This window comes from Oncorhynchus masou, chromosome 6 (genome assembly GCF_036934945.1).
Source record: "Oncorhynchus masou masou isolate Uvic2021 chromosome 6, UVic_Omas_1.1, whole genome shotgun sequence".
NCBI classification, from domain to species: Eukaryota; Metazoa; Chordata; class Actinopteri; order Salmoniformes; family Salmonidae; genus Oncorhynchus; species Oncorhynchus masou.
The window spans coordinates 6,795,010-6,808,477 of NC_088217.1; the positions used below are offsets into that span (position 1 = coordinate 6,795,010).

At 45.6% G+C, this 13,468-nt stretch overlaps 1 protein-coding gene across 3 annotated transcripts in view; it reads left to right on the forward strand.

Annotated features, from left to right (window-relative positions):
- Nucleotides 1-13,468, forward strand: part of LOC135541322 (E3 ubiquitin-protein ligase RNF123) — a 268,130-nt gene that overhangs the window by 124,224 nt on the left and 130,438 nt on the right. The window lies entirely within an intron of this gene.

Below are 13,468 nucleotides of genomic sequence, written 5' to 3' on the forward strand. Positions count from 1 at the left end.
AAAACTGTACAGGTCCTTTGCAATAGTTGGGCATGTGTAAAACCCTGTCCTTTGTACTCTGCTGTTAATAGTCTGTATCCTGCTGGTCTCCCCGGTAATTGTATGGTGGTGGGTTGGTCAGGACTGGACCGGGAGTCGAGCAGGCTGTAATCTCCCTGCCTAACATGCCACCTCTAACCAGATCACTGTGTGTGAGTGTAACGAGAGAGAGCTGTCCTATCCTGTCCTCATTATTTTCTATCGCAGTGAATTGAAACACCAGTCAGTTCTCTGGTCAGGGCTGGACTGTAATAGGTCTAGGTAGTACACACGTAGGTAGTAGTACACTATGTAGGGGGTAGGGTTGCATTTGGGACGGAGCGTAGGACAGCTAGTACCTGTGCCTTCTAGCTTCCGTTCTGAGTGATCTATCGATTGATTTTGCTGGGGATGTTCTCTTGTTCATTTCTGGTCTAGACATTATCCCTTTGCTTTTGGCTTTTATTGGCTACTGTATAAACCAAATCAAAATGTTTATTATTTTTTAATTAAAAAAAAATCCTTTCTGGTAGTTCCACTTTGAGCATTGTAAAGCTGGACTCTAGAAATCACAGAAAACCATATGCAGAACGCCACTACTCTATTGTTATCTAGGTTGGTATATTGCTAGCAAGTTTGCTTCGTTCATGGAGGAAATGTTAGCTAGCTATAGCTATATAGGTTGCAGCTGACCTGTGTGCTAACCAAAGCCATGTATTTGTATGTATGTTTTTCTAAATACTTACACAAGTAGCCAGCTAGCTACCATTTGCAATGTTGGATGGATAGCTGATCTGTTCCATTTATGAAAATAGCGACAATTGTCTCACGATATTTTAACTTATCCAATCTTCTCCCACAGACACTGTGTAGCATGCATGTATACAAAAACAGTTCTTAGCTAGCTAACATTAGCTAACCCATCTGTAGCCCCCAACTTCCTAGCTAGCTAATGTTAGCTAGCCCAGCTGTGCCTCCCAACTACCTAGCTAGCTAATGTTATCTAGCCCAGCTGTGCCTCCCAACTACCTAGCTAGCTAATGTTATCTAGCCCAGCTGTGCCTCCCAACTACCGAGCTAGCTAATGTTAGCTAAACCATCTGTAGCCCCCAACTAGCTAGCGAGCTAACATTAGTGAACCCATCTGTAGCCCCCAACTAGCTAGTTAGCTAGTTAACGAGTTTGTCTGGTCCCATAGCAACGCTGAAAAATGAGGTGAATAAAATATTGGTTGGTTGTGTTTTTTTCTGTAATGTGGTAAAGCAATTTTGGGCTGTTGCAATTTCAACATGACATAATTTACATTTTGAACTTGAGTGTATTTCAATTGTCTTGCATGGAGTAGACTTTTCCTCCTTAGTTATTGACTGTAACCTACTGTGGTAGATTTTAATCCTGACGACACAGGGATCTTCAGACCTTTTACAAATGGCGAGCTTGTCTCCTTTGTGTCTCTTGTCTTGCTCTCGTTCTCTCTCACCGTCCCCCTCTTTTACTCCTATGAGATCGTCTCGATAAGTTGAGCATTCAGTCGCTCCAGTCGCAGTATGTGTGTTCCCATTTTGTAGGTGTGATGTAGCTGAAAGTCTGACGCAGATGCCATTGTCTCTTATCATCGCATGAGTAGAGAGAGAGAGAGAGGTAAAACATCTGACAGTCACCCCGACCGGTAGGCAACACTAGGCTAGATCATATGATTTTCTTTCCTTCATCTTTTTCTCACTCCCCGTCTCACTCCCCCCTCTCACTCCCTCCTCTCACTCCCTCCTCTCACTCAGTCTCTCTCTCTCATTTTCTCCTCTCTTTTCTCCTCTCTCTCTCTCTCTCTTTCTCTTTCTTTCCCTCCCTCCCTCTCTCCTGTCTGTAAAAGGCTCACAATTGCACCCATCACAGCCAAAACCGGGGTGTTATGAGGCTCTGTCAAGAAAATCCAATTACTGAGATATTACAGCTCCTTGCCGGAACAGAAGCCAAGTATCAGACAATACAAGACTAGTGTATTGCTGCTGGAGGCCTCTGGTTGCATTTAACACCTGCTGACTGCTCAGACACACTGATAAATAGGATGATATTAAAATGATTATTAAGCTATACATAAAACATATATTGTTATCTATTCAGTGGATAATATTTGATATTTCCCTGAACTACTCTATCAACGAAGGCAGGAGAGGGGCTTTCTTGAACTTCCTGGGTCCATTTAGCCTCCTGGGTCCATTTAGCCTCCTGGGTCCATTTAGCCTCCTGGGTCCATTTAGCCTCCTGGGTCCATTTTGAGACCTTTTACATTTTCACATAATACTATCATCAACTAAAGCACATGTTGTGTTGTGTCTTTGGCTATGCCGGATGAAGTGATATGACATGCTATTCTATAAAATCCTTTTCTCCGTAATTAATATCACCTGATTGAGCTAATCATGTAAATGTAATTAACTAGAAAGTCGGGGCACCACGAAATAATATTTATAGAGCTGTTATCTTCAGAATAAACTCTTAAAGACCTAGTCATATTTTACATCCATAGCAGTCAATATCAATCGCCACCTTATTTCAGTCTCATCTGAAAGTTTTAAATCTTCACGAACCCTGGCTAACAAGTTGAATCAGCAATACAAAATTGGGTTTATTTATTTACAAATACCTAACTAATCATACTAAATTACATAAACACAGAATGCTAATTATTATCCCTGGTGGACGCAGATGACATGACGACTGGTCACACAAAGGAAAAGGGGTGGGGTTTGAGTGAAAGAGCGGGAAGACTGAGTAGCAAAGAGAGAAGCTGTGCTATCGTAAATACAGCATCTTATGCATTCTAAATTACCGCCCATTTGGAAAAGGAAAATGCAATTAATATTTACTCTGAGCTGCGCTTCGGTAGGTTGGTCGTAGATGTTGGCGGTGTTGGCCAACCCGAGATCTTCCTGTCCTCGAAAGAATGTCTCTGGTGGTAAATTGAATACGTTGTAGTATCTTCATTGTGTGTTAGACTGGATACGTCTTCCGTCCTTTCCTAGCCCATGTTTACAGCTGCTGTTGCTAACTCAACGGCTAGGATGTCTCACTTCTTTAGTGATTAAGAGCTCAAAGTTCATACCATTCACAACCAAAGCTCACGCTGAGGTTGGCTTAGTTCTGTAGTTGACATGTTAGTCCTTTTCAGCGTATGGACTGTCGTTCTATCGTTCTCAGAACAGAAGGTTACATTTTTGTCAATGGAATATATAGTGAAGGGAGAGAAGGGTGTGTTTCATAGTTTATAACCCATGTCTCTTCACAGGGGCGGGCCACTGATTGAGCAGAGCTCTAACCTTATGAAAACCCAATTCTCTCATTTGGAAGCTAAAATTACATTTCATAAATAGTTTCATATTCAAACATTTAAATTGCACAACAATTCCATGTGAATCTGATAACTAGAATGTGTAGACTTTCCCCGATACAGTTTGTCGTCCTGTCTTCAGTCATAATGTCTTAGACAACCGAACTGACATCATATTCATTTTTAAGTACCAACGCATATTTTCAATTGGTTCTATTACCGAAATATGGTTCCTTTCCCCCCACTTGTTTGATGTTCCCAGACTCTCTATGTTTAACAAAGACTATTCAAGAGTCTTTTAGTAGCGTTGAGAGATAGGGGAGAAAGGTATTTATGGAGGGGGTCATAAACCTTACCGGCAGGCCAACGTAATGACACGCACAAAGACATCGGTATTTCTTTTGGTTGAGAAAAACTGTTTACCGTCTTGTCACCCTAGATGAACCCAAACCGACTGATTTTTAGCCTGTCGGTTGACAGATTTCTTAACACCCCGTTTAGTCACCTCTTTATCCCATGTTCTAATATTATCTACATATTCATACTTCACTTAGTGTTAAGTTGCTGTCAGGTTCACGGCTGTCTTCAGATCACAGAGCAGGATTAGTGTGTGATATTGTACATTGTATGTTACTTCTCTGTCTCAGTGAGGGCAGAAAGCAGCCGGGTAAGCACTTAACGCACGAACGCGCACTTCAGCACTTCAATTAAATGAAATTAATTTTTATGAAGCCCTTTTTTACATCGGCAGATGTCACAAAGTGCTTATAAAGAAACCCGGCCTAAAACCAAAAAAGAGCACGCAATGCAGAAGCACAGTGGCTCGGGAAAAGTCCCTAGACAGGCAGGAACCAGGCTCTGGGGTGGTCAGTCCTCGTCTGGCTGTGCCGGGTGTTGATTATTAGAGTACCAGACCAGATTGTTGTTCAAGATGTTCATAGATGACCAGCAGGGTCAAATAATAATAAGTGTTTGTAGAGCAGGACTCTCCAACCCTGTTCCTAGAGAGCTAGCAACCTGGAGGTTTTAACTCCAACCCTGTTCCAAGAGAGCTAGCAACCTGGAGGTTTTAACTCCAACCCTGTTCCAAGAGAGCTAGCAACCTGGAGGTTTTAACTCCAACCCTGTTCCAAGAGAGCTAGCATCCTGGAGGTTTTAACTCCAACCCTGTTCCTAGAGAGCTAGCATCCTGGAGGTTTTAACTCCAACCCTGTTCCAAGAGAGCTAGCATCCTGGAGGTTTTAACTCCAACCCTGTTCCTAGAGAGCTAGCAACCTGGAGGTTTTAACTCCAACCCTGTTCCTAGAGAGCTAGCATGTGGTGGTACAGGTCAGTAGTTCAGGTCAGTGGTGGTGGTACAGGTCAGTTGTACAGGTCAGTAGTGGTAAACCTGTACCACCACCACTGACCAGTACTACTGACCAGTACTACAACTACTGACCTGTACTACTGACCTGTACTATAACTACTGACCTGTCCTACAACTACTGACCTGTCCTACAACTACTGACCTGTACTATAACTACTGACCTGTACTATAACTACTGACCTGTCCTACAACTACTGACCTGTCCTACAAGTAGTTGTAGTACAGGTCAGTAGTTGTAGTACAGGTCAGTAGTTGTAGTACAGGTCAGTAGTTATAGTACAGGTCAGTAGTACAGGTCAGTAGTTGTAGTATAGGTCAGTAGTACAGGTCAGTAGTTATAGTACAGGTCAGTAGTACAGGTCAGTAGTTGTAGTACAGGTCAGTAGTTGTAGGACAGGTCAGTAGTTGTAGTACGGGTCAGTAGTTGTAGTACAGGTCAGTAGTTGTAGTACAGGTCAGTAGTTGTAGTACAGGTCAGTAGTTGTAGTACAGGTCAGTAGTTGTAGTACAGGTCAGTAGTTGTAGTACAGGTCAGTAGTTGTAGTACAGGTCAGTAGTACAGGTCAGTAGTTGTAGTACAGGTCAGTAGTTGTAGTACAGGTCAGTAGTTGTAGGACAGGTCAGTAGTTGTAGGACAGGTCAGTAGTGGTAGTACAGGTCAGTAGGACAGGTCAGTAGTTGTAGTACAGGTCAGTAGTTGTAGTACAGGTCAGTAGTACAGGTCAGTAGTTGTAGTACAGGTCAGTAGTTGTAGTACAGGCCAGTAGTTGTAGTACAGGTCAGTAGTTGTAGGACAGGTCAGTAGTTGTAGGACAGGTCAGTAGTTGTAGGACAGGTCAGTAGTTGTAGTACAGGTCAGTAGTTGTAGTACGGGTCAGTAGTTGTAGTACAGGTCAGTAGTTGTAGTACGGGTCAGTAGTTGTAGTACAGGTCAGTAGTTGTAGTACAGGTCAGTAGTTGTAGTACGGGTCAGTAGTTGTAGTACAGGTCAGTAGTTGTAGGACAGGTCAGTAGTTGTAGGACAGGTCAGTAGTTGTAGGACAGGTCAGTAGTTGTAGTACAGGTCAGTAGTTGTAGTACGGGTCAGTAGTTGTAGTACAGGTCAGTAGTTGTAGTACGGGTCAGTAGTTGTAGTACAGGTCAGTAGTTGTAGTACAGGTCAGTAGTTGTAGTACGGGTCAGTAGTTGTAGTACAGGTCAGTAGTTGTAGTATAGGTCAGTATTACAGGTCAGTAGTTATAGTACAGGTCAGTAGTACAGGTCAGTAGTTGTAGTACAGGTCAGTAGTTGTAGGACAGGTCAGTAGTTGTAGGACAGGTCAGTAGTTGTAGTACGGGTCAGTAGTTGTAGTACGGGTCAGTAGTTGTAGTACAGATCAGTAGTTGTAGTACAGGTCAGTAGTACAGGTCAGTAGTTGTAGTACAGGTCAGTAGTACAGGTCAGTAGTTGTAGTACAGGTCAGTAGTTGTAGTACAGGTCAGTAGTACAGGTCAGTAGTTGTAGTACAGGTCAGTAGTTGTAGTACAGGTCAGTAGTACAGGTCAGTAGTTGTAGTACAGGTCAGTAGTACAGGTCAGTAGTACAGGTCAGTAGTTGTAGTACAGGTCAGTAGTACAGGTCAGTAGTTGTAGTACAGGTCAGTAGTAAGATTCAACCCGTTGCTGGCTGCAGTGCAGCTTCATTGTGAATTCACACAGAATTTTATTTTATAATTTTCCACTGCTCAGCAATGCTAAGAAAGTGTCTGTAGCAAGTAGCAGGCTTTTATCTCACTGGGAGGGACAATATACCAGAGGTTCGCTATTGTGAGCAGGGACTAAAGCAGTAATTCTGCATCATTGGGTCATTAAACATATCTAAATATATTAGATTACATTTATTCTCCGTATTGCTTGAGTTTTAAGCTACTGGCTTTTAACTCCATTAACTAATGTAATATCCTCGGTCAATTGCTACTTTGTAAGACGGGATTCCAGTGATTGGGTTTAAATGGTTTTCCATTAATTGGAATAGTTGAGATAGAACAGAGAGGTGATGCGTTGGTGGAGTTGTGGACTCGGGAGTCGCATGACTTTGACTTGAGACTCGACTTGATAGAAAATAAAATTGCTTGTCTTTTGAGCATCAAGACTCGGGTGGACTTAACTTAGTTTCAAGTCAATCTGGCCAGGTTTTTTGTTTAAAAAAAAAGAAAGAACTGTTTTTATATTGCCTGTCAGCAATGGAGAATGAAGCGACAATTACTAGCATTGGCTTACTGGTCTGTCGAAAGCCTTAAAATGGATCATTTAGCTATGAAGCTAACATTTTGTAATTTGTTATTAAAATGAATTATTACTGTGACTCTCCAAACGCCAACTGTCACAAGTTCAAATGGATATACATGGGTCTCTCATTAGCCTTGTGGTTAGAGCGTTGGACTAGTAACCGGAAGGTTGCGAGTTCAAACCCCCGAGCTGACAAGGTACAAATCTGTCGTTCTGCCCCTGAACAAGGCAGTTAACCCACAGTTCCCAGGCAGTCATTGAAAATAAGAATTTGTTCTTAACTGACTTCCCTGGTTAAATAAAGGTAAAAAAAAAAAAAAAAAATCAATACCTGTCATGGGTCCTTCTCACACAGGCCTCACAGCTCTGACCAACAAGTGAAGACAGACACATCAGGGATGCAGCAGCGTGCAACCTTCTATTCCAATTTCCGAGGAGCTCATTGAAGACGTAAGAACTGTCCACATGTACTTTTTCCAACAAGACGAGTGACGAACAGCAGCAGTCTACGTCAATCTACTACCCCCACCACAGTACAAAAAGTTTAGCCTAACGGGGGCCTCCCGGGTGGTGCAGTGGTTCAGGGCGCTGTACTGCAGCGCCAGCTGTGCCCTCAGAGACTCTGTGTTCGCGCCCAGACTCTGTCTTAACCGGCCGCGACCGGGAGGTCCGTGGGGCGACGTCGTCCGGGTTAGGGAGGGTTTGGCCGGTAGGGATATCCTAAAGATCTAAAGATTAAACAATTATGACTAGGATTATCAACTAGCATGGGATGCTAATATGACTAGGATTATCAACTAGCATGGGATGCTAATATGACTAGGATTATCAACTTGCATGGGATGCTAATATGACTAGGATTATCAACTAGCATAGGATGCTAATATGACTAGGATTATCTACTAGCATGGGATGCTAATATGATTAGGATTATCAACTAGCATGGGATGCTAATATGATTAGGATTATCTACTAGCATGGGATGCTAATATGATTAGGATTATCAACTAGCATGGGATGCTAATATGACTAGGATTATCAACTAGCATGGGATGCTAATATGACTAGGATTATCAACTAGCATGGGATGCTAATATGACTAGGATTATCCTCAATTTGCATGGGATGCTAATATGACTAGGATTATCAACTAGCATGGGATGCTAATTTGACTAGGATTATCATCTACTAGCATGGGATGCTAATATGACTAGGATTGTGTCCATGGCTGCTGGACAATGATGATTTGAAAACCAGTAGAACAGGAGAGAAAAAGCCTACAAAAGTGGTTGAAATGGTATATAGTATATGAGGAAGGGTTTATTAAATAACTCCCTCGACATTCCTATGGTCGGAATTTGTTTAGGCTTCTAAAATAACAACAACAACAAAAAGTCCAGGTTTTAAGCAATTACATTTTGGGTTGAATAGTTTAAAAATGTTGATGGTGCAACAGGCGCCTATCTGGGAAAAAAACACTATGTCGACAGAATCAAGCCTTAAGACGTTAATATTAATGATCCTGTATGTTATTTGTCGAACTTGACTGCCGTTAAGCCTATATAGTTAAAGTATTATTTCCCAATCATGTCAGCGTCGTTGTGGACGTGAGAGGCTGTAGTCAAAACGCAAGGTCTATCACCTACACTTTGACATGGAGGCTCATTTCCCATACACTTGTGTTTTTTCTAAACAGAATAAAGAGTATTATTCAAATCAATTTAATTGGCTATTTTGGTTAATGGCCTTGGTGTCCTAGGCAGATGGCCTTGGTGTCCTAGGCAGATGGCCTTGGTGTCCTAGGCAGATGGCCTTGGTGTCCTAGGCAGATGGCCTTGGTGTCCTAGGCTGATGGCCTTGGTGTCCTAGGCTGATGGCCTTGGTGTGTCCTAGGCTGATGGCCTTGGTGTGTCCTAGGCTGATGGCCTTGGTGTCCTAGGCTGATGGCCTTGGTGTCCTCGGCAGATGGCCTTGGTGTCCCGGGCAGATGGCCTTGGTGTCCCGGGCTGATGGCCTTGGTGTCCCGGGCTGATGGCCTTGGTGTCCCGGGCTGATGGCCTTGGTGTCCCGGGCTGATGGCCTTGGTGTCCCGGGCTGATGGCCTTGGTGTCCCTGGCTGATGGCCTTGGTGTCCTTGGCTGATGGCCTTGGTGTCCTTGGCTGATGGCCTTGGTGTTCTTGGCTGATGGCCTTGATGTCCTAGGCTGATGGCCTTGGTGTCCTTGGCTGATGGCCTTGGTGTCCTAGGCTGATGTCCTAGGCTGATGGCCTTGGTGTCCTAGGCTGATGGCCTTGGTGTCCTAGGCTGATGGCCTTGGTGTCCTAGGCTGATGGCCTTGGTGTCCTAGGCTGATGGCCTTGGTGTCCTAGGCTGATGGCCTTGGTGTCCTAGGCTGATGGCCTTGGTGTCCCGGGCTGATGGCCTTGGTGTCCCGGGCTGATGGCCTTGGTGTCCCGGGCTGATGGCCTTGGTGTCCCGGGCTGATGGCCTTGGTGTCCCGGGCTGATGGCCTTGGTGTCCCGGGCTGATGGCCTTGGTGTCCCGGGCTGATGGCCTTGGTGTCCCTGGCTGATGGCCTTGGTGTCCTTGGCTGATGTCCTTGGCTGATGGCCTTGGTGTCCTTGGCTGATGGCCTTGGTGTCCTTGGCTGATGGCCTTGGTGTCCTAGGCTGATGGCCTTGGTGTCCTTGGCTGATGACCTTGGTGTCCTAGGCTGATGACCTTGGCTGATGGCCTTGGTGTCCTAGGCTGATGGCCTTGGTGTCCTAGGCTGATGGCCTTGGTGTCCTAGGCTGATGGCCTTGGTGTCCTAGGCTGATGGCCTTGGTGTCCTCGGCTGATGGCCTTGGTGTCCTCGGCTGATGGCCTTGGTGTCCTCGGCTGATGGCCTTGGTGTCCTAGGCTGATGGCCTTGGTGTCCTAGGCTGATGGCCTTGGTGTCCTAGGCTGATGGCCTTGGTGTCCTAGGCTGATGGCCTTGGTGTCCTAGGCTGATGGCCTTGGTGTCCTCGGCTGAAGGCCTCTGGTGTTGGAAGTCGATACACCACTTTCTGTTTCTGATTAGCACAGACCTGAGATGTCTTACTGGTGTCCCTTCAGAGGCTTCTGGGTGAGGAGCAACGGAGGGAAGTGTGTGTGTGTGTGTGTGGGTGCCTGCCATCGGATCGTTAGTTCAGTGACCCCAGTGTAGGAGTGCCTGCTCTCCCGTGAAACTAAACAACTTTGCACCTGAAAATTAATCACTTCTATCAGCACCCATCTGTCAACGATTCAACCATGTAAGCCAAATGATGGAGGCATGACACCAAGAAATGGAGCTGTACAGCTGGCTAACTGAAGTCAATGTCCATTGGTGTATCCCAAACCACACCCTATTCCCTTTCTAGTACATTACTTTTTTTTACCACGGCCAACAGGGGCACTATATATAGAAAATAGGTGCCATCTGGGATTCATAACAGCAATAAGTAGAGCTGGCTAAACGAGGACAACCTACAACTCAACTGTACACCATGATGAATGTCCCACTGATCCACATTGAACAGGAAAAAGACAGGCCTCTTGTAGGGAGGAAGAAGACAGGCCTCCTGTAGGGAGCAAAAAGACAGGCCTCCTGTAGGGAGGAAAAAGACAGGCCTCCTGTAGGGAGGAAAAAGACGGGCCTCCTGTAGGGAGGAAAAAGACGGGCCTCCTGTAGGGAGGAAGAAGACAGGCCTCCTGTAGGGAGGAAAAAGACAGGCCTCCTGTAGGGAGGAAGAAGACAGGCCTCCTGTAGGGTGGAAAAAGACAGGCCTCCTGTAGGGAGGAAAAAGACAGGCCTCCTGTAGGGAGGAAAAAGACGGGCCTCCTGTAGGGAGGAAAAAGACAGGCCTCCTGTAGGGAGGAAAAAGACAGGCCTCCTGTAGGGAGGAAAAAGACAGGCCTCCTGTAGGGAGGAAAAAGACAGGCCTCCTGTAGGGAGGAAAAAGACAGGCCTCCTGTAGGGAGGAAGAAGACAGGCCTCCTGTAGGGAGGAAAAGACAGGCCTCCTGTAGGGAGGAAAAAGACAGGCCTCCTGTAGGGAGGAAAAAGACAGGCCTCCTGTAGGGAGGAAGAAGACAAGCCTCCTGTAGGGAGGAAAAGACAGGCCTCCTGTAGGGAGGAAAAAGACAGGCCTCCTGTAGGGAGGAAGAAGACAGGCCTCCTGTAGGGAGGAAAAAGACAGGCCTCCTGTAGGGAGGAAAAAGACAGGCCTCCTGTAGGGAGGAAAAAGACAGGCCTCCTGTAGGGAGGAAAAAGACAGGCCTCCTGTAGGGAGGAAGAAGACAGGCCTCCTGTAGGGAGGAAGATGACAGGCCTCCTGTAGGGAGGAAAAAGACAGGCCTCCTGTAGGGAGGAAGAAGACGGGCCTCCTGTAGGGAGGAAGAAGACGGGCCTCCTGTAGGGAGGAAGAAGACGGGCCTCCTGTAGGGAGGAAGAAGACGGGCCTCCTGTAGGGAGGAAAAAGACGGGCCTCCTGTAGGGAGGAAGAAGACGGGCCTCCTGTAGGGAGGAAAAGACGGGCCTCCTGTAGGGAGGAAGAAGACGGGCCTCCTGTAGGGAGGAAAAGACAGGCCTCCTGTAGGGAGGAAAAGACGGGCCTCCTGTAGGGAGGAAAAGACGGGCCTCCTGTAGGGAGGAAAAAGACGGGCCTCCTGTAGGGAGGAAAAAGACAGGCCTCCTGTAGGGAGGAAAAAGACGGGCCTCCTGTAGGGAGGAAAAAGACAGGCCTCCTGTAGGGAGGAAAAAGACGGGCCTCCTGTAGGGAGGAAAAAGACAGGCCTCTGTAGGGAGGAAAACTTGAAATCGGCCCCAATTAATCGGCTATTCCGATTAATCGGTCGACCTCTACTGTGGATGTATTTCAAGGCCTGCCTTCCAACTCAGTGCCTCTTTGCCTGACATCATGGGAAATTCAAAAGAAATCAGCCAGGACCTCAGGAAAAAATCAGCAATTTCCAAATGCCTGAAGGTACAACATTCATCTGTAGAAACAATAGTACGCAAGTATAAACCCCATGGGAACACGAAGCCGTCATACAGCTCAGGAAGGTGACTCGTTTGTCTCCTAGAGATGAACGTACTTTGATGCCTAAAGCGCAAATCAATTCCAGAACAACAGCAAAGGACCCTGTGAAGATGCTGGAGGAAACAGGTGCAAAAGTATATATATCCACAGTAAAACGAGTCCTATATCGACATAACCTGAAAGGCCGCCCAGCAAGGAAGAAGCCACTGCTCCAAAACTGCCATAATAAAGCCAGACTACGGTTTGCAACTGCACATGGGGACAAAGATCATACTTTTTGGAGAAATATCCTCTGGTCTGATGAAACAAAATAGAACTGTTTGGCCATAATGACCATCGTTATGTTTGGAGGAAAAAGGGGAAGGCTTGCAAGCCGAAGAAATCCATCCCAACCGTGAAGCACGGGGGTGGCAGCATCATGTTGTGGGGGTGCTTTGCTGCAGGAGGGACTGGTGCACTTCACAAAATAGATGGGGTCATGAGGAAGGACAATTATGTGGATATATTGAAGCAACATCTCAAGACATCAGTCAGGAAGTTAAAGCTTGGTCGCAAATGGGTCTTCTAAATGGACAATGACCGCAAGCATACTTCCAAAGTTGTGGCAAAATGGCTTAAGGACAACAAAGTCTAGGTTTTGACGTGGCCAACACAAAGCCCTGACCTCAATCCTATAGAAAAACAATCCTGACTCAGTTACAGCAGCTCTGTAAGGAGGAATGGGCCAACATTCACCCAACTTATTGTGGGAAGCTTGTGGAAGGCTACCCGAAACGTTTGACCCAAGTTAAAACAATTTAAAGGCAATGCTACCAAATATTAACTGAGTGTATGTAAACTTTTGACCCACTGGGAATGTGATGAAAGAAATAAAAGCTGAAATAAATCATTATCTCTACTATTATTGACATTTCACATTCTCAAAATAAAGCGGTGATCCTAACTGACCTAAGACAGGGAATTGTCAGGAATTGTGAAAATGTTTGTTTAAATGTATTGTGCTAACGTGTGAGTAAGTGATACACCTCTCACTCATGTGAGTGACACCCGGGAGAATGGAATTATAATTATTATATTCAGCCCAAGGGCACAAAGGCCACTTTGGCCGAAAGGAATGGATTATTTTTAGGGGACATTACTGCCACACGAGTTGGCTGCTGGGAAATTCATGGCTTTACTCGAGACTTGCCTTGGACTCCAGCAGCACCTGTGTTGTGTAATGATTTGGCCAGTGAATAGAACATAAGTCTTTGACTTGTGTTGGCGTTGTAGCTCGTCGGATCATAACTTTTTCATGTTTTATTGGCTTTGGTGTACAACTGCCTCCTGAGATTATTGGATTGGCCTTCTCAGTTTTCAGGCCCACGTGGCACTGCAAGTACACCCTGTTTCATCATTCGGAACAGTCTCTACCAACTGCATAGGAGCCGTCCGTCTT